This window comes from Eucalyptus grandis, chromosome 6 (assembly GCF_016545825.1).
Source record: "Eucalyptus grandis isolate ANBG69807.140 chromosome 6, ASM1654582v1, whole genome shotgun sequence".
NCBI lineage: Eukaryota > Viridiplantae > Streptophyta > Magnoliopsida > Myrtales > Myrtaceae > Eucalyptus > Eucalyptus grandis.
In genome coordinates this window covers 20,081,971-20,104,659 of record NC_052617.1, presented here as the reverse complement: position 1 = coordinate 20,104,659, position 22,689 = coordinate 20,081,971, and the positions used below count along the sequence as shown (strand labels likewise).

The 22,689-nt window shown below is 37.6% G+C and overlaps 2 pseudogenes; both read right to left on the bottom strand.

Moving 5' to 3' along the window:
* LOC104455357 overlaps nucleotides 1–9,215 on the bottom strand; it is a 44,359-nt pseudogene extending 35,144 nt beyond the window's left edge.
* Nucleotides 9,216–11,608: 2,393 nt separating this feature from the next.
* LOC104455356 lies at nucleotides 11,609–21,979 on the bottom strand (annotated as a pseudogene).
* Between the last annotated feature and the right edge of the window lie 710 nt (nucleotides 21,980–22,689).

Genomic DNA, 22,689 nt, shown 5'->3' with positions numbered 1-22,689 from the left:
TCCTCCAAGCATGCATCCATGTCTTACCAAAGGAAATCCTCTCGGATTGCTAGTCAAGGTCTAAGAAGCATGCCAGAAGGACTAGTGCATTTCAATCTCACTGAAGAAGACTCTCCACATAATTCTCCGCAGAACTCTCCGCAGCACTCTCTGCAAAACCCTCCGCGCCAGCCTCTGGAAGAGGAAGTCGAGTAAAATGCAGTACCTCTTCGAACTTTGACACCCTAGGTCTCTTTATAAGCATTACACTTATCTGAAGCAAGGTGGTTGTCCTATGACTTTTATCACTAATTTTCTAAGAGGACACGGGCATAGAAACGAAACTTTGTTCTTAAGAACGATGGAACGGTTGGGTATAGCGCCGAAAGGATCGGCAAACAAAGCATTTCTTTATTTTCCTTCTAACCCTAGGTTCAGCTCTAAGCATCTTGAAAACAAAGATGATGCTGAACGTATGTTTTCGAATTTTCAACCCAGAATGGGTGTGACTGCTAATGAACCAGGTGATGGAACAAAACTCTTTCGTTCTAAGGAGCACAAAAGGGTTTACACCCAAATGCTGAAGAGAGGGGTGATGAACCCTCAAACTGTCGATTTTGACTTCTTAGACTCAATCAAGGTGAACTTAAAGGAAAAGTTGGCCTTCCTTCAACTCGAGAATTTTTGTTCTGAGACGGCTATTGCATATCCAAAATTGACAACATTTTTCTACTCAAATCTGTATTTTCTTGACCAGAATAGAATCTAGTTTACTGTGAGTAATAAAGACTATGTGGTGGATGTTGACATTCTGGCAGACATTCTTAGGGTAGAAAGGAGTGGTTTTCAACCAATCAATGTCTCCGTAGGACAAGCCACAAGATTTCTTGTTAAGGATAGATTGCCAAGTGGAGGCATCACATAGACTGCCAGCCTCTAATGTTCTGATGCACAAAATTGTTATAAACTGCATAAGACTGAAGGCTGCATCAAAAACAGATGTCTCCAAATTCAAAGAGAGACTCATGTTTGCCATATGCAATGGGATGTGCTTTTCACTTCCTCATACTATCTTGATACACATGTATAAGACAGTTATGAAGGATAAAGGACAGTTGCCTTATTCTGTGTTGGTTACAAAGTTGTTTAGACACTTTCAGATCCAGTTTCCCGCATCACTTTGTTCTCGAACTGTTGCTCCTTTTGGTAATAGGACTGAAGATGATTTCGAAGATGAGGTTGAAGGATCTGAACAAGGCTATTGAGTGCTTGAAGAAGGAGTCCTCAAGCAAAACCAAGGAAGACTCTATTGGAAGAAAGAGGAAAGGCAAGGAAGTTGTGCAAGAACCTGCAAAAAAGAGGAGATCACTTATTCTGCAAGACGAAGAGGATGAAGATGATCTTACAATTTCTACCATTACCTTAAAAAACTTCAAGGTTTTACTGGTTTTGAGCAACCAATGGAAAAAGGAGGAGACAGACAAGAAGAAGAAGAGCAAAAAGAGCAAGGAAAGGATGACGAAGTAGAAGAAATAGAAAAAGAAGAAGCAGAAGAAGAAGAAGAAGAAGAAGAAGGTCATTCTGGAAAGAAGGGTGAAGATGACTCTTATGAAGAGACGGTTGCAATATCTTTATCTGTGGATTCAGAAGCAACTAGGAGTGGACCAGTAGGAGTATGAACAGAGAAAGAACATCACTCTCGTTCTAAAAACGAGAAAACACAAGAAGAAGGAATCCCTTTTCCACCTATAGGCACAGAAACAAGGGGAGCTCTTGAAAAAACAGGGACTTCTTCTCCTCATTTTGTGAGTGATGGCATAAGTCGATCTCCTGTAGACCCAAAAAATGTTTATGCTTCTCAATTTCCTAAAGCTGGCATTGAAGAATCTACTCGGAGTCATGGTGCTAGACAAGTTGATGTTCATTCATCTTTCAATTCTCATCGAATTCAATTCACTGAAGCTAGTGCGCAAACTGAACAGAATGCTGACTATCCAAGCATGATAGAACTCTCTTTGGAGGTTAAAGCTCATCAATATGCCATGGAGATTGAGATTCAGAAACTTCACACTACCTTGAGATCCACCTCTAATTTTCACACTGGAAAGGTACAGTCTTTAGACACTTTCGGCAGCGAGACTTTGAATCAACAAGTGTGGCATCCTAAAATTTCAATTCCGTTTCAATTGAATGAATCGGGCCTTTCATCGACGCGCCTATAGTGCTATTCTCTGAGTTAATCACTCATGAGAAAAATAGACTATCTATGGAAGTCATTAAGGGATTTTAACGCAATAGACTTAAGAATTCGACTAGGAATCGACTGCTCAACTGTGCTAGTCTACAAGGGTCATTACGGCAAAGTCAAAAATCTATCAGAGACTATAAATAGGTTGATTCGACTGAGATAGGTGATTAGGGTGTGGGTGATTCCACCAGAATGCAAAATTCTCGTCGATCTGCACTAAACCGATTTTTCTGTCATTTTGGTACCCTGTGCCCGTAATTGAAACCTTGAGATTTTCACGACAACCAAGAGTTGTTAATAGGTCAAAGATGTATATTATGACTCGAGATAAATCGATCACGGGTCAATTACACCAAAAATTCTTGAAATCTACCCGGTAGATTAGGTCACGCTAAAATAGTGTCAGATTGAAATTAACTACGAATTTGAATCCGATTTCAGAAATTGAAATTTTTGTTATGTCACGATTTATTTTAGGAACGTCGACTCATCCTTTGAAGAATTTTCAGCGAGTTCAGAATTTTTTTGAAAAATTGATACGGACGATTCGGAAAACGAACGGAAATTCGGACGGGCCGAACTTAAGGGATTTTTTACTTCCAAGTGGAGTTATTTGGTGATGGGCACTTGCAGAAATTTTGTAGGTTTCCTCCATAGCAAAATGGGACATCAAATTGAAGAATTGGGTGAAGAAATTGAAGCTTGTTTTGTGAAATTCGTATGCTAGGATGAGGGCTGGAAATTTGGCTTCAAATTGAGTTATTTGGGGGATTAATTTCAAGAAAGCATTAGGAGGAACAAAGCTTTAATTGTGTGGATAACTCCTTTGACTTTTTCCCCCACCAATCTTCCCTTGCAAGCTTGGATAGCTGCATCTCCTTCGACCTTTCTCTGCCACGCACGCCCGCATCTCCTTCCTCACTCGAGCAAATCCCCTCTCCCTTGGCTTCTGTTTTGCTTTCATTTTTCCCTGTTTCCTGCGATCAGCAAATCCCACCGAGCTGCCCCCCACCGAAGAACCTCTGCCATCGGCGCCTGCCCCCTCCACCATCATTTGTCTCCTCCGATCCAGTTGCTTCCTGTCCAAAATTCATGCATCCCTCCATCCACCGAGACTACAGCCCACTTCACCGAGTCAATCAACAAAACCCAGAGTTGACCGCCAGCATGTCCCCAAGACCGCCCCATCTCCACGGAAGCAGCAACCGTCCACTGCCTTGCACGAAGCCGAGTCCTCAGCCCACGTTTTCAGTCCAGCTCAGCACCAATTCGAGCAACTCGCGAAGTCAGTTCAGCCCCGCCGTTCAGCCCGCAAATTCCAGCTAGCTTCGTGGCCGTTTTCAGCTCTGATCCATGCCCCATTGGTGTCACCACTTTGGAGCTTATTGGCCGCCGTCGTGTCACCGTCGCCATGGACTCACTCGCTTGTTAATCCAGTGAGTTTACCGACTAACTCTGCTTAGGGAGTTAATTATGCTTAGGGGGTGTTTAGATTATGCTAAGTATGTTTAGGTGGTTAGATTAGTTTAATTAAATGTTGATTAGATTATGTGCATGATTAGATTAGTGGATGGATTAATTTGTCTAATTATGTAATTAGATTAGTGTAATCTTAATTAGACTTTTAATTAATTATTTTGTTTAATTATTTATTTAAATTAAATATTATTTAATTATATTATTTTATATTTAAATTAAATTAGTTTTCGGAATTTATTTAATTATTAATTAATTAATATTTTTCGGAAATTATATCAGAAGAGCCATTTGTTAGAATTTCGCATTGATTGCAGCAGTATGGTTAGTTTGTTCAATTGACTTTTATGTTGTGAAATTGAGTGATGATTGTGATATATAGGCATTTTAATTAGAAATACTGGGTGTCGGGTGTTGACACTGAAAGTGGTCTTTAAGTACCAAATCAGCTTAGGTGAGAAATATAGATCTATAACAGTTTCGGGAAGCATTATAGCAGCTTCGGCAAACATCATAGTTTTTAGTAGCTTCGGTGAGCAAATGTCATCTAGTAGCTTCGGCGAGCAAATATTATTTAGCAGCTTCGGTGAGCAATAATTGATCTAGCAGCTTTAGTGAGCAAATTTAGACATCAACTTCAGTGAGCTAGACCATTTATTTCAGCTTAGGAGAGCAGTGTTTGAATCGATAGAGTTATGGATGGTATCAATGTTGTGGAGTCGAATGAGTTGACTGATTGATGGTTGAATTGAATTAAAATGATTGGATGATATTATATGAATTATACCGACTTGTAGGAAGGATCTAAGGCAAAGGTAAGTCATCTGACCTGTGCTTGTGCTTAGGTAGCTCTTAGGGTGTATTTCCTTCCTAGTCAGAGTTTAGGGGGTGAACTTACTGAGACATTATCTCACTAGTTATTGTATAACCATTTTCAGGTCCTTAGATGATGGTCGTGGAGGACCCGAAGCCTAGAGCCTGGGGAGGTGGAGATTGAAGGCTCGGCGAACGTGTCCAACTAGTTGGTCTTAGGACAGTTCCCCTTTTTGTTGAGCCGGTCTTTTGTAGACAGCCTTGTTTTGTATATAAACCTTGTGTATTTATAAAAAGGCTTGTTTTTTTTATGTGAGTGATTTCTTGCTTTCCTATCCCAAGCTTTTAGTTGTCAGGGGATTTGTTTCGCTTCCGCATGCGTATTAAAAATGAATAGGTCGGCGATGCGTCCTGGGACGTCGCATATTTATCGACCACTGAGGGATAGGCACGCGCTCGAGGGTCGAGGCGTGACAACAAGTGTCTCTTTTGCTCAAATGCTGAACAAATGGGTCATCAACTCTTGCACTGTGGATTTTGATTTTCTAGATTCCATTAAGGTTAACTTGAGGGAAAAGTTTGCCAAACTTCAGTTGGAGAAATTCTGTGTAGAGACGTTGGAAGCATACCTTGAATTGACGGCATACTTTTATTCTAATCTGTCTGTTTTGGATCCCACTCATATTGAGTTTACTATGTGTGACAGAGTTTTTGATGTAGATGTGAATTTCTTGGCTAACATTTGGAAGTAGAAAGGAGTGGATTCCTACCCATTAATGTATCTAATGCATAGGCCACAAAGTTTCTAGTATGAGACAGAATTCCTAGTGGGAGTATTACTTACTCTCGAATGCCTCGCTTCAAATATCTTGCTGCACAAAATAGTCATCAACTACATCAGGCCCAATGCTACTTCAAAGACTAATGTATCCAAATTTGAAGCAAAGATGATGTAGGCCATCTGCAATGGTGTTGCCTTTTCACTCTCTCACACCATCATTCTACATATGTACATGATAGTTATGAAATGAAAAGGACAACTTCCTTACTCTACATTAGTCACCAGACTTTTCAGACACTTTCAGATTCAACCACCATCTCAGTTTCGCTCCAAAACTCTTGCTCCCATGCAAATTGGACTAAAAATGATTTGAAAAATGCAATTGAAAGATCTCTCTGGAGTCCTAGATCTTCTAAAGAAAGAATCTGTTAGCAAAATCAAGCAAGGATCTACTGCTAAGAAGAAATGCAAAGGGAAGAGTGTTGTCTTGAAAACACCAAAAAGGAAAAGATCTATTCTTCTGCAAGATGAAGAAGATGAAGATGATGATGAGACAATCTTTACTATCGCCTTGCGTAATTTTCAAGATTTTGCTGAGTTAGAAGAGGAAGAGGAAGATGAAAGTGAGAAAGAACTGGAAGAAGAGAGTGATGGTGAAGAAAATGAAGTAAAAGAAATTGAGGATGATGACGTAGATGGAGATGTTGGTGTGAACTAGGTTCAGGATGAGACTAACAAGGAAGGGGAAGATACTAGGGAAATTGATGCTCCAAATGTTGAGGAGACGGGATCTGATAAACAAACCCATACTGGAATAAAAAAGATTCAAGAGGAAGAAGTTACTTCTCGGATTGAAGGCACCAAAACATGGGGAGTAGGTGAGAAAACTCCCATTGTTGAACCTACTACTAATGATGGTGTTAGTTGATCCCCTCTAGATGTTAAAGATGTTTTTGCATCCCATTTCCCTAAAGTCTCACCTGAAGGTCTAGAGAAAGAAGCTAATGTTCACGGGGAGCAAAGAACTACATACGTTTAGGTTGATGTCCCTTCACTTCTGGATACTCCACTAGTACAATTCTCTGAAACTAGTGCCTAGACGGAATCGGAAGCAAACTATCCTCGGATAGTAGAATTCCTATTAGAGATTAAGGCACAACAATATGCTATGAAGTTTGAAATTCAGAAGTTGCATGTTGCTTTAGGTTTTACCTCAGAATTCCTTACAGGCAAGGTACAATCTCTTGACACTCAGGTTCAGACTTTGAATCAGCAGGCTTCGCAGACTGTGGCAAAAGTGGAGACTGTTTATCATCAATGCCTAAATAAACTTGAGGAGACCGTGCAATCATTGGAGGATTTCCGAGTTGTTTGTGTTCCTAAACAACCCTGATCATTTTTCAACTCAACCTCTTTTTATGCATAACTGATTTTATCTTTTTGCTACTAACAAAAAGGGGGAGAGATATACAAATTGAATCTTTTTGAACTTAAACTCGTGGTGCTGGTGTTTGAACTTGTGTTTGAACTTTGATGGTATTGATATGTGTTTTGTAGAACTATTATGACTAATGTGTTTTGTGGATGCAGACTACTATGTTATTCATTACTATTACGGTATGTTCTCTTTATAAAGTATCATGTGCTACTAAAGTGTTGTTTTGCAGGATATAATTTTCATATTATGATTAAATCTGCATGAAAATTGTGTCACCATCGAAAAGAGGGAGATTGTTGAGAAAACTCCCATCAAGTTTTGAAATTGGCAAAACTTTCATTCTCTTATACTTATTCTTATTTTTATTCTAAGGACTATTAGACTTTTGGGTGGAATGCTGTCAAAGTCTACATCATAAGTATTTCCCACTCTGACGAAAATACAAACTAAACCCAAGTCAAGAACAGAGATATAATCAGGTTCGGGATTATTGATCTCTCAACAAGGATTCAGTATGTGCAAGACATATTTGGCTTTCTAGCGAAGAATCTCACTTAAATTTTCTAAATATGTTGATAAAATCAATCACGGATTGGTGAAATCAATTTTGAAGACAAGTTCCTTTTTTGAAAGCATCTACTTATGGAAACCTAGATTCCGATTGTATAGGCGACCAGGATCATTAGATTTTCACCTCAATCTTCAAACGGCTACAAGATTCTTTAATTGATTTTGTCCAACGGGTTGATTGAAATAAATTCCTTTGGAAAGTGCCAATGGTTAGAAAGGCATGAAGAAGTATTTAAGGAGGTCATTCGGTTCATTTGAGAGAGTGCATGAAAATTAAAATTCCAAAGTTTGAAAACTTTCCAATTGATTATTCTTCCTCAATAGTGCTTAGAATTGTATGAGAGAGCAAGAGAGAGAGAGAGAGAGAGAGAGAGAGAGAGAGAGAGAGAGAGAGAGAGAAACTTTTCACTGAGTGATCATACTCAAATGTTGAAAAAAATAATTTTTACTGTTTTAGCTTAACTTATTTTTACACCTATTCACCTCCTTCTCTAGGTGGTAATACTAGTACTTTCATTTCTGACTTCAGCAATTAGTCCTTGATTCAATCTCCATCTTCCGGTACGACGGCCACAAACGTAATATTGAAGTCTCTGGGTTTGAGGAAAATTCCAAATTCAGTACTGAAGATGGCACCTACAGCTCCAGCTCGGGTGATTTCATTGGTATCAACTCCGTCGTCTTCACTAACAAAGTCGAAGACTATCTTTCCAACGACATCCTTCAGGTCGAGAGAGTAATTGTTGCAAATTTCCTTGCTTCCGTCACCACGGCCAAAGTATAGAGGAACTCTTGAGATAAGGAGATTCTCTGGGAAGATGGATTTTCCTCTAACTGTTACAGTTCCGTTGCCGAGGGCTATGTTAGCTGCGAAGTCCCTTGATATGGTTACTGCGCCGACAGTTGTTAGCCATGGAGCTCCATTTTTGTATCGTGTATCCATGAGGGCCACCGTTGCCTGCTGAACAAGCAACGAAGATTCCTCTCTCCATTGCTGCAAAAGCTCCTACAGCAATCAGATTCTGGTCAAACGTTGTCTCAAAAAATCCTAGTGATAAAGACAATATATCGACGCCGTCTGCTATGGCTTGGTCCATGCCTGCTAGGGTGTCCGTTGTGGCTGAATCATACATGTTGTTCAGGAATAGCACCTTGTACATCGCGAGCCTAGCAGCAAGTGCCATACCCGTTGCCGTGCCCTTGGCGTAGCCGAAGTAACTAGCATCTATCACGGGGCTCCCGGCTGCTGTGGACGACGCGTGGGTCCCGTGGCTCCAGTAGTCCCTTGAGGAATTGTAGTCATCGGTCGTCGATATGTTCAAGCCACGCTGCTTCATTCCTTTGCCGAATGACTGGGCTCCGATGAGCTTCCGGTTGCAGTTGGACGAGTTGAACTCCACCCCGAACTCACAAGAGTCTCGCCATCTCTCCGGCGCAGGGGACATGCCTTTGTCCTTGAAGCTCTCACTCTCAGGCCATATCCCACTGTCCAAGACCCCGACGATCATGCCGTCACCAAAGTTGGCTCTCGGCCAAAGCCCTTTCTGTTTGTTCAGGCCAAGAAACTTAGGAGTATATGTTGTGTGAGCGTTTCCAAATGTGTCCGGTTACGATGCAACATGACTGGCAACCTGTTCCAGCTTGTCTAATTGGGACTCTGACAACACCGCACTAAATCCATTCAAGACATGGTTGTATGTATAAAGATAGGTCGGATCAATTTCATCAGGGGACGATGATAGGGAAGACAAAAGCGAAGTGTACCAGTCATGGTGACGCGAGAATGAAGCGGGCAATGCTGATTTGTCCATGTGGATTATGTAGGGTTTTCGGTAGTCTGTGGCCAAAGCGTGCACTACAGTCGAGATGACAAGGAAGAGCTTACAAAGCATCTCATATTCTATTGTCATTTCGCATAGGTCTGTGTAACTGAACGGTTTTTGTCTTACAACTATAAGAAAAGATTAGCTTGGATTATATAGAGGACCAAACTCTTTCTATGTATAACCATATCTCGTGCAAAAATATGTTAAGAGGTGATGGACGTGACCAAGTCGATGAAACCAAAATGTAAGATGCACTTTTAGCCGGCCAAGCTAGATAAGTGCAGATGGTTGATGCTAAACGATAGTTTTCAAGGATCGTGCATGTGTCGAAGTTTACGATCGACATACCCAATGAAAATGGAGTATAATATTATTGTTCATTGGATCATCGAATGCGATCTCAGATTCTATCGGCCCATCGTAGATTCAATCGGCCAAGAAGGACAATAAGGAGAAGGATATGGAATGACCAACCTCCCACAGGTAGAGACATTCAAAAGTTTCGGTTTATTCGAGATTTCAGTCAACATGAATACCAATCTAATGAAAAGAAGGAAGAAGGGTTAGGGCTTTTTTCATAACAAGTTTTGACAGATTCAACCCTCGAGCTTGTCATCAGACAGTATAATTACCCCTGCAAATTTTTAGCAATCTATTTTGCCATTGGAGTCGGCGATCATTTTGACAAGAAGGCAGTTGTTCGCATTTTCTAAATGGAATCATTTGCCCGGCTAGTATCATATAGGAATAAGATTCAATTCAAAGAGCAGAACATTGAAGAACATTTATTGACAACTTATAAAAAGCTGCCCAAAAGAATCTAGAGTTTGAAGGTCCCCAGCACAGAGGTGTGAAAAGCAAAAGGTAACAATTTTAAGGACATGAAGCCAAACAGGGGCAAAAGAACGCTTCAAATGCCAAAAGTTGGCACAAATGGACACTTAAGTGCCAAAAGTTACGAAAATACACTTAAGTGTCACAATCGAAGAAAAACGAATCACTTAAATGCCATTTGGGCCAAAGTCCGGCCAAAAGGCCGACGTGGCATTTTTCCGACGAATTTCCGGCAAAGTGAACCCAAAACGATGCCGTTTTGCATGCTCACGTGGCAAATAATGCAAAACGGCGTCGCTTTGGGCCGACGTGGTAAAAAATAATATAAAATTAAATAAATTTAATTTAAAATTAGATTTAGTTAAAATATTTAAAAAAATTAAAATTAAAATTAGTTAAAATATTAAAAAAATTAAAATTAAAATTAGTTAAAATATTAAAAAATAATAATTTAAACATTTAAAAAATTAAAATAATAATAATTTTAAAATTAGATTTACTTAAAAAATTAAAAAAATAGTTTTAAAATTAAATTTAGATAAAATATTAAAAAATAATAATTTTAAAATTTTAAAATTTTAAAATTTTAAAATTAGATTTAGTTAAAATATTAAAATAATAATAAAATTAAATTTAGTTAAAATATTAAAAAATAATAATTTAAAATTTTAAAAATTTTGAAAAAGGGGGCAGTGGCTAAGGCTACCCTCAGCCACTGCCCCCTTTTTATTAATTTTAAATTTTTTTTTAAATTTTTAAAAATTTAAATTTTAAAATTATTATTTTTAGTATTTTAATTTAATTTTAAAATTATTAATTTTAATATTTTAATTTAATTTTAAAATTATTATTTTTAATATTTTAATTTAATTTTAAAATTATTATTTTTAATATTTTAACTAAATCTAATTTTAAATTTAATTTATTTAATTTTTATATTATTTTTATCATGAGCAAAACGACACCGTTTTTGCATTATTTGGCCATATCAGTGTGCAAAACGGTGTCGTTTTGGGCTCGGTTCACCGGAAAAATGCCACGTCGGCATTTTGGCCAAATTTTGGTCGGATTGGCACTCAAGTGATCTATTTTGCTCCGATTTTGGCACTTAAGTGTACATTTTGTAACTTTTGGCGCTTAAGTGTCCATTTGTGCCAACTTTTGGCACTCCAGGTCCTTGTCCCCCAAACAGGCATTGGACTTCTGATAGATATACTATCTAGTTCATCTGCTAGCCTGTTTAGATGAAGGAATGCACATCCGGTCTAAAAGGTTCCTAATACAATAACTAAAAGGAGGAGATAAACTAGCAATACTGCTTCTTATTGAGAATGATCTACAGAGCACTTTTCAGAATTTCATGATATCATAAAAGCACATGCAACTCTTTGTAACCTCTTTAACAAAATCCTGAGCAAACTTGTGACACAAACCTTACAACTATTCAACTTTACCCGCTCACCGAGGCTAGCTGAAAAACCTCAAGGGGCGGACGTCATCTTTAAGGCTACACACAACAAAAATTGAAAGCATATATGGAAAATCTCAAGAGAAATCATAAAAGAAAATCCCTTCCCTTTGCTGGCTTCGATTGCCCTGTACTTTGCTTTCTAACTCCCTAAAAACTCAGAGATAAAGAGGCCTCATAGTGAAAGCATATTAGGAGGAGATTGAGGTGACCCGGATTCAAGCAAAAAGCTTCTACTACCATGTGACCTAGATGTACTGGAAGAAGAGACTAGATATCTTACATCACTACTGTTAAAAACGGCATCGTTCTTATGCATTTTCCCTTTACTCGCTCTTCCCTGACCAGCACATCCACCAAACTCTCCCTCTTCATCGGTTTGCAGGAACCCGCTATGGACAGGATCTGAAGTCTCGTATAGAAGCCTAAGAATCTGTTTAACTGAAGGCCTAGCCCGTCCTTCTGGCTGAGTGCACCTTTGCACGATACTCACTATGGTTTGCAGCTGGTCGAAATCAAAGGTGTCCTTAATTCTGGGGTCCACAAGCTCAGGTATTCTAAGAGTAGATGTCAGATATGTTTGAGACCATTCCACTAAATTCTTGCCATCTTGTATGGCCCGTCTTCATGTTACCATCTCTAACAATAGCACGCCATAGCTGTAGACATTGCTCTTCTCCGTGAGCTCCTGAGTGATTACATACTCAGGATCCATGAACCTGGGGAAAAAAGTAAGGCTTAGATATTGATTAAAACAATGCAGATCATTAACCAAGGGGCAGCTTTTTCGACCTGGAGTTCCTCGTACATCAGTATTTACTGGTTAAAGCAAATTGAGCCATCTTTTGAAGCATGTGCGAGACTGAAATCAGCAACCTAGACTCAAAGATGACAAGAAATGAGAAAAGTCACCAGAAGCAATCAATTTGATATGTCAAGGAAGTCCCTGGCTTCCTGCTACTTAGCATCTTGCAAAGACTGCATCAGGGATATCCGATTTTGCAATTGAACTTGGATTAATGTATATTGGGAGCTAAGATCTAATCAAAGAGTCACTTTCGCAGAACTATCCTACCTTGGCAAAAAAAATTCTCATCAAGTAAAATGTTGCTTGACTTGATGTCTCTGTGACACAAGGGAGGATCACAATAGAAATGGAGATACTCCTGCATTGATAATGTAGAAGTCCGAAGACTAAGACGTTGATAAGAAATAGTTAAATCACTCCAAATGACCACGGAAGTTCAAAATTACCAAAGCATTAGCCACATCAATAGCTATTTGGATCCTCGTCCGCCAACTCAGAGGATTTCTTTAGGTGCTGCACACAATGGATAAGTCAACAACACGATGACTAAGGAACCCTAAAACAAAAAAGCCTAGTGGTTTAAGGTTTTATGAATGTGTTCATATAGCAGTGTAAGAACAACTTCAATGTAAGCATCAGTTAAATATTCAATACATGGTAATAAATGTTAAGTGATTGGCTCATGATTTCGCTCAACAAGTATGCACTTACGAGTCTGCGTACATCTTAGCATGTGCACATGGGTGCAGCAGATTGTGCCTATGCTCTGTGTGTGTGTGTGAGAGAGAGAGAGAGAGAGAGATCCATAAAATCAGTGCAGGAAAAACATGTGTACTATGAAGATGATCTTTCAAGCTTCCATTTGCCATGTATTCATACATAAGTGTTAGGAAAAATATTTGTGGAGAATGCTCAGAAAATTTTTCCCGTTACTGTTTCTGTGAAAATTAAATAAGATAAAATACTAACTGAAAGTAGTAAAGATGAATAATAAATAACACCATAATTTTAACGTAGAAATCCCTCCAAGGTGAAGAGAAAAACCACGGGACCGTAGTCCACTTCAAACTTCCACTATGATAAATAATGGGATACAACTTCACCCAAAGATAGATATCTCTCTACCTTCAATTTGTGGATCTAAACCTCTCACAAACTGGATAACTCACTCAAATATAACTCTCTTTCTTGAAAGAAGAAAACTGTTTCTCCCACTACGCTGCTCTGATATTTTTGCTTTTGTATATTGTTCTCCGTTGACGAAGACTTCTATTCATAGGAGCAAATACAATCCCAAATAGGAATTATACGATACAAAATCACGTAGATTTATCTCCTAATCTCTTGTGATTTTGTATATATGAGAAAATCATTTTGATTTCTTTTCCAATCTCCCTTGATTTTCTAGATGTAGAAAATCACGTTGATTTATCTCGCGATCTCTTTTGATATTTTCTTTTTCTCCTTTTTTTTCTCTTTTTTTTTCCTTTTCTTTTACACACTCACTACTATACATATTCTACTATAGATATACATAATTGCATTGGTCTCTCCAATTGGGAGTGACCTACTCAATAAATCTCCCCCTCACGAGCAATTTGGAGAAGGTATCAAACCTGCAAAAGTTTGACAGGCTTGCATCTTCACTGTAGATAGAGATTTTGTCATCATATCTAAGCCGTTGTTGTCAGTGTGTATCTTCTTTAGCTGTAGGGCTTTTTCTTCCAACACATCACGTATCCAATGATATCTGATGTCAATGTGTTTGGATCAGGAGCGGAAAGTTGCATTTTTGCTGAGATGTATTGCGCTTTGACTATCTAAATACAAGATATACTCCTCTTGGTTGTGGCCCACTTCTTGTAGAAACTTCTTCATCCACAAGAGTTCTTTACATTTTTCCGTTATCGCAATATACTCTGCTTCAACACTAGATAGAGCAACACATTTTTGTAGTCGAGATTGCCATGAAACTGCTCCCCTTGCAAAAGTCATTAGGTATCTTGATGTAGACTTTCTTGAGTCCACGTCCCCTGTCATGTCTGAATCCGAAAAACTTTCTAACACAGTTTTACCATTACCAAAACATATGTAGTTATTAGATGTACCACGAAGATACCTAAATATCCATTTGACTGCTGCCCAATGTTCCTTGCCAGGATTGGATAGAAATCTGCTTACCACACCAACTGCATAAGCGATATCAGGCCTCGTGCATACCATTGCGTACATTAGACTGCCAACCGCCGATGCATAAGGAACTTTTTTCATTTCTTTCTTTTCTATCTCACTTTTTGGGCACTGCTCTAACCTGAGTTTGAAATGATTTGCAAGTGGAGAACAAACTGCTTTGGATTTATTCATATTAAATCTTTCTAGAACTTTATTAACATACCGTTCTTGAGATAACCAGAGTTACGATTCTGTCTGTCTCGTAAGATTTCCATCCCAAGAATTTGTTTTGCGGGTCCCAAATCCTTCATCGCAAAGCACTTGCTTAATTCCTTCTTTAAGTTGTTGATCTTGCTTTTATCTTGACCGACAATTAGCATGTCATCAACGTAAAGCAAAAGAATGAAGAAATTACCATTAGTAAATTTCTTGAAAAAAACGCAATGATCAGCAGTGGTAACCCATTTTCTTCCGTGAATGAATCGAATTTTCTGTACCACTGTCTTGGTGCCTACTTGAGCCCGTAAAGACTCTTCCTCAATCTACACACAAGGTTTTCTTTGCCTTTGATTTTGAAACCTTCTGGCTGATCCATGTAGATCTCCTTATTTAGATCTCCATGTAAAAACGCGGTCTTCACGTCAAGTTGCTCGACCTCCAGTTCAAGCTTGTTGCCAAGCCAAGGACAACTCGGATAGAGGACATTTTAACTACGGGAGGAGAAAATACCTCATTGAAGTCGATATCTTTCTTCGAGCGAATCCCTTCACAACCAACCTTGCTTTGTATCGTGGCTGTGAGTTACATTCTTCAGTCTTTAATCTGAACACCCACTTCTTTTTTAGAGCTTTTCTTCCCTATGGCAACTTGACTAAATCATAAGTATGATTTTCGTCTAAGGATTTCATCTCCTCCTACATAGCTTTTAACCACTCCTCTTTATGCTTGTGGTATGTAGCTTCTTGGTAGTTCTCTGGTTCTCCCCCGTCAATGAGCATCACGTACTCATTGGGAAATATCTATGACTAGATTGTCGATCTCCTCAATTGAGGTTCTGATGGGACCTATTCAACAATTGGTTCAAGTTCAGTTGAAGTAGTCATACCTTCAATTCTAGATTCAGCTTGCTTGTTGATAGGAGAAGCGATTGGGCCAAGATCAACTGAGTATTCATCTATTGATGGAGATTTCTCGTGCTTCTCGAAGTCCTCAATTGTCTGATCTTCAAGAAATACCACGTCCCTACTTTTGACTATTTTCCAGTTAACGGGATTCCAGAGTCTGTAACTGAATTCTTCATGTGCGCACCCCAAAAAAATACATTGCTTTGATTTCCCATCAAGCTTTGATCTCTCATCCCTTGGAATGTGAACAAATGCTCTTCAGCCGAACACCTTCAAGTGGCCATAAGAAGCATCTTTACCAATCTAGACACTTTGTGGTACATCACCGTTGAGTGGAGTTGAAGGTGATAGGTTGATTAAATCAACTACCGTTCTCATTGCCTCACCCCAAAAGTGGTTTGGTAGCTTTGCGTTGGAGAGAATACATCTAATTCTTTCACATTCGGTTCTATTATCTGCTCTGCGACACCGTTGTGTTGAGGTGTTTTTGGTACGGATCTTTCTAGTTTGATCCCAAGGTTTTTGCAATAATCTTCAAAAGGTCCTTGGTATACCATTGTCAGAGCGTACACACTTCAATCGCCTGCCTGTTTCTCTTTCAAGGCAAATGCCCACACCTTTCTAGAGTGGTCATCAATAAATGTTACAAAATAAAGCGCACCTCCAAGTGTCCTTGTTTGCATTTTGCATACATCAGTATGTATCGGATCTAAAATTTCAGCTTTTCTAGATGGTGGGGAATTGTGAAATGCTACTCTATGTTGTTTTCCCATAATGCAGTCGACACAAGTATTCAATGGTGTACATTTTATTCCGAGTAGAAGTTTCTTTCTAGTGAGAATCTTAAGTCCTTTCTCGCTCATGTGTCCGAGTCACTTATGCCATAACTCGATGGTGACTCCTTTTTCGATTACATTCACCTCTCCTCTACACGGCTTGAATTGTGTGATATAGAGAGAGTTAGTCTTTTCTCCTTTGGCTATCACCAAATTACCTTTGGTGAGCTTCCATTTTCCATCACTAAAGAAATCGATGTAGCCTTCGTCATCAAGCTTGCCAGTAGATATAAGATTGTGGCGTATGTTCGGAACATGTCTCACATCTTTGAGTGGTAGCCTACATCCAACATTAGTCTCCAAATAAATATTACCCATACCAATAATTTTGGACGTACCTTCATTTCCCATCTTTACAAGTCCAAAATCGCCAATGGTGTAAGATGTGAAAAGATCTTGACGAGCTGTGACATAGTAGGATGTGCCAGAATCAACTACCCATGTCGAATCTTGGATGCAAGATTAATGGAATCATCACTTTGAATAGTGATCACCTCATCTGCAATATTTGCAATGTCATTCGTCTGGTTCTCGTTAGCTTTGTTGATGTTATGACTTTTTTATTTTTCCACCTTTAGCTTTCTGCATTCTCGGATGAAGTGTCCCAATTTACCACAATGATGGCACTTCTTGTCTCATCTGAAGTTGGATTGGGACCTTCCTCGTTGCTAATTCCGAAAGTTTTGGCTTTTGCTCCTCCCTCTCCGTTCTTGATTTTCTTGTCGATTAATGACAAGAGCTTCGGACTCAGGATTGACTCCACTCTCTTTTCGCTGGAATTCTTCATTCAACATTCTATCTTTACCATGTCCATGGTAAGCTTGTCGTCAGGAGCCGAGTTGCTGACCGACACAACAAGTGTGTCCCAGCTATTTGGCAAAGAGCTAAGCAGTAGTAATGCCTACAATTCATCATCTAATGTCATCTTCATAGAATTGAGTTGGTCTACTATACCTTGGAACTCGTTCATGTGTTCCGAGACACTGCTGCCGTCTTTGTATTTCAGATTCACGAGCCGCCACATGTGATTTGCTTTATTTTGCACCGTTGTTCTTGCGTACATTTTCTCTAATTTTTGCCAAAGAACACCAGCATCATGTTCATTAGCAAAATTTTGAAAAATGCTCTTATCAATCCATTGTCAGATTTGAGTGGCACACTTCCGATTAAGCACCATCCATTCGCTTTCGGACATTGTCGTTGGTTTGCCACTAGAAGACGATGCCAATTTGGCTTCCACTATAGGATCAAACTCCTCGAACGTTGGAACTGGTACCTTTTTCGGTATCACAATTGGCCTCCAAAGATCTTTAATGTATAGCATATCCTCCATCTTTGGTTTCTAGATTGCATAATTGAATGCAGTCAATTTTATCATGTTGCCAAAATTTTCCTCCATTTAATTTTGCATAGAAAAATAATAAATAAAGCAACCTTGCTCTAATACCACTTGTTGGGAAAAATATTTGTGGAGAACGGCTAGAAAAATTTTCCCACTATTGTTTTTGTGAAAATTAAATAGGATAAAATATTAACTGAAAGTGGTAAAGATGAATAATAAATAACACCAGAATTTTAACATGGAAAACCCTCCAAGGTGAAGGGAAAACCAAGGGACCATAGTCCACTTCAAACTTCCACTATGATAAATAATGAGATACAACTTCACCCAAAGATAAATCTCTCTCTGTCTTCAATTTGTGGATCTAAACCTCTCACAAATTGGATAACTCACTCAAAGATAACTCTTTCTTGGAAGAAGAAAATTGTTTCTCCCGCTACGCTGCTCGATATTCTTGCTTTTGTATATTCTTCTCCGTTGACGAGGACTTCTATTCATAGGAGCAAATACAATCCCAAATAGAAATTATACAATACAAAATCACGTAGATTTATCTCCTAATCTCTCATGATTTTGTATATATGAAAATATCATTTTGATTTCTTTTTCAATTTCCTTTGATTTTCTGGATGTGGAAGATCACATTGATTTATCTCACGATCTCTTTTGATATTTTCTTTTTATCCTTTTTTTTTCTTTTTCTTTTACACACTCACTACTATACATATTCTACTACAAATATATATATTGCATTGACCTCTCCAATTGGGAGTGACCTACTCAACAATAAGAAACCTGCAGAGAGCTGAAATCAATTAATTACTCTAGTTCAAATCAGTCACATGAATGCAGAAGTACTCACCCACTCATTGTGCGGATGTGTACACGTGTGCATGCAAGCAAAAGATGACCCACAGAAATTGAATCGTGAGCTTGTGATGCATGAATAGGCATGAATGCACGTGTGGTGTTGTGTGTGTGCGTGTTGGTGGGGGATGGAGAGTATAGACTTTGGTGTGGATAAAACTAATTCCCTTCTCACCTTTCACGCTTTTCAATACAAAATCCTCTAAGGGCAACCAGATGACGATGATGAAGCCTAGCAAGAAGCTCTATTTCCCTGCAGAAGTCGTCCTCCCCTTGTTCTGGGACTTTGTTCATTCGCTTTACTGCAACCACTAAACCATCACTAAATTGTGCTTTGTAAACAGTTCCAAATCCCCCTTGTCCATGGCTATGTTAAAATTATCTGTTGCCTTCTTGGTCTCCTCATAACTGAATTTTCGAAACATCAATGACTGACCTGCAAGCCCATAATTTATCAGAAGCAACATATGGTGGGCATTTCAATAAATATATTTTTGGGTTTTTTTTTTTTTTTGTAGGGGTGGGGGGGGTGCAGGGGTTGGGGAGGAAAGGAGGAAGACCTTTGAAGACGTCATATCCATATCCTCAGAGTCCTCTAGCTCTCTGCTCTTCCTACGAAACAGAAATACAAACACAACCAGTATCAAAACAGCCACTACTGTAACATCAATGCCAACAAAACATAAAGCTCAATGGACGTGTTTTGAAACCGTTTGTGGTTATGTTCCATCCAGATGCGATAAATTATATCTAAGAAAGACAGCTTGAGGAATCTCAGTTTTGCCACTAAAATAAGTTATACATAATTGCCTCAAGCACCCTTTTATAGGAAAATTGTCCAAAAATCTTCCTTTTGTGTGATAGTTAATTTAGTTCTAAGCATTTCAATTGTGCAAATTTAGTCATAACCCTTTTAATGATTTGTTAATTTTATTTCAAAACCTCTCAATTGTGCCAAATTTAGTCTTTAACCTTTCGACGATTTACCAATTTAGTCTTGTTGATGTTGACGTTTACTGTCATACATGGCGCAATTGGTATTAATATGGACAATTTTTCTCTTAATTTTTTACCACTTTTTCCTTTTTCCTCTTTTTTTGTCCTTCTTTCTCTATTGATCACTAGGTCTAGGCAAGGGATTGCAGTCGGCCACAAACAAGGGCCGGCAAAGTTGACCTCATTGGACTAGGCAAATGTTGCCTTGTTGGCCACTGGCGAGGCTTGATCCTGGCCTATGACTTGTCATCGGCTATTGATGAGGAATGAGGAAAAAAAGACAAGAAAAAAAAAAGTTGAAAATTTATATTTTTTTTAAAAATGTTTTCATTAACATTGTTCGTATCATGTAGGATGACCGGTATCTATATTAGTGATTTTTGACTAAAATTGACTGTAAAAACTAAATTGACGTACTGCCAAAAGTTTTAGAATTGAATTAGTATAATTAAAAGTCTATAACTAAATTGGCAAAATTCAAATATTTATGATTGAATTGGCAGCCATTTTATAGGTTTAGGATTTTTTTAAACAATTTCCACTCTTTTTTTTACTATAAATTAACTCCAAACGAGGACAAAATGAAGCCACGCAATCTCAAGTATCGTTCCTTCAAAGATAAAGGCTTGTTTAGTTCTTTTGCGACGTTCCATGATCTGTGGAAGATTGACATTTTCGTCCCTGGCCCTCTATTATGGCAAGGTGTGGACCTTTATTAGCAATTGTGTAAGGAAAAATAATGATACTTGGCTGACTAATATGAGAAGTTCTTCAGAGTTGAGTCGATTCTCTCTTTTTTTATATTTTTGTTACCACAAGAATCGATTTGATTCACTATTTTTTTTTATTGAATTACAATCGACTAATTAGAAAATACTAGTTGTAAAGATGTACTTATTGTAACTTAGTTGGATAGTAATTTTCAAAAATTATATAAGTTGTACAAATTTTTACATTTTATGATATTCATGAGAATGAAAATATAATTTTTAGCGATAAAAGTTCTAAAGTAAGGTATCTGTAAATAGTTTTAAATAAATTGGTAGTCCTTTTGCATGTGTATGTACTTTGAGATTCTTCTTGTATATACACTATAATATTTTGTGAAATCAGTGCAAACTATTCTAAAAATTTCAATTGTTAGATGAAGACGTGGTTAAATATTTAATTATTAGAATACTTCCATTTACACTTCGTCTGGTCTTTTTGTCTAGTACTAAACGTAGACGTATTTAATTTATGAGGCAAATGGGGTTTGGAAAAATTTAAACACGGGATCTTTAGTTTTGAAATCATGTGAGATTTTGTGGGATTACTGCTAACTGTTTTAAAAGCTTAAACTATTATATGAAGACATAGTTAAATATTTAATCATTCTAACATACATAAATGGAAGGATTGCGATATGGTGATTATATTAATTTAACTTTGCGGTATAATTGAGTGTTGGATACTAGTGACTTTTTTTGTATTTATTTTGATGTCATAATATTTAAACACAACTGCCTATGTGAGTATGTCATAATTTACCGGAAATTGCAATATATGTTACATGATTTCTTTTAATATTTTAGGATTTTCAATATGTTACAATTTTCATAGTCACAAAATAATTAATTGTTAATTTATAATCTTTTTTGATATAGCATGGGTTAATAATCTATCAGCAGATGGGTCGAAAAAAAAAAACTTTTGAGTAATGAATGAAAGAGGATATTTGGATTTTTGTCTTATTAGCAAATTGATTAATTAATACATTAAACAAATACCATTCAATTTTCATCACGCTTCATTTTCTTAAATAAAATGTTTTGGTAATTAAGTAAACATCTATGTGCTCTTTGCATGTCACATTGGTCCACTAATTTCCTATAAAAATTTGGGAATGGATAATATTTTGACGCATGGCGCAATCATTGAAGCCTGTTCTACCTAGCTTTCTAATTATATATAAGCTTATTGTTCCTTTTTTCTTTCTTTTGTCGAAAGCTTATGATTCATTTATTTCTCGGAAAATAAATAATTTCATAAAAAAAATATCGTTTATATTGCTTACAAAAATGAATAAATGAAAAATATTTTTATCATTTATGAAATTTTTTAGACCTAAACTGTTATGAGTAATGAAAACAGTTTTTGTTAACTAATTATTTCAAACTATATAAACTATCATTTTTAGGAAAATTTCTTTCCAAATCGTTTAACTTTCTGTTAAACAAACGCACTCTTAACAACAATTAAATTCTTTTTAGCTACCATCGGATCTTCGCAAGGTTAGATTGGCGACAGACAAAAGACAGAGCAGCAAGAGATACTACACAACATATCATATATAGAAAGTGTAAGACATAAAATTCATGATGCGGAAGCCAGAATCAATTAAAGACAAACCTCTAGCCATTGTTCTTGTTTACGTTCGTTAAAAAAACCTGAAATCAAAGAAAAAATTGGGGACACACTACTAACCCAATTCCCTCACGTACTGATGGTGTATTCCCAATATGAGAGTTTGTGTTAGACCTTGTTATCACCCGTCAGAAATGAACGTACGTTCCTCTTTATATCCCGTCTCCCATCAAGATGGTTACCAAATGGGCGGTTGTCACGAAAGGGTACAAAGTGTGGAAAAACTTCATGTCGCATAGTTGCAACTTTAAGAGAAAATGTGGGTCTAAAACGTGGGATCACAAAAATAAATAACATTCTCCCACTTGATCCCATCATTTTCATCATATGGATTATCCAACTAATTCCACAAAAACTTTATGCTTAAAGAAAAGAAACAAAACACATGGATCATGGCGACATGTCCTCTAAGAGTGAGTAATATCTTCCATGTATCACAATGCATCTTATTTCTTTAATGTCATCCTATATGTGACAATATATCTTAATGAATAAACCCCATGTTTATTCCAAAACCAATGATAAATGTTATTCTCATAAACAACAAAATGTGTACACCAAAATTGAGAATCAACATTACAACTAAATAAGAGTTTCATACAACAAAAATCGTTCATATGACGACAAATCACATGATAAGACCTATTCCCATACTAGTTACATGATCCTTATACTTCATTGGTGGCATGCCTTTAGTTAAAGGAT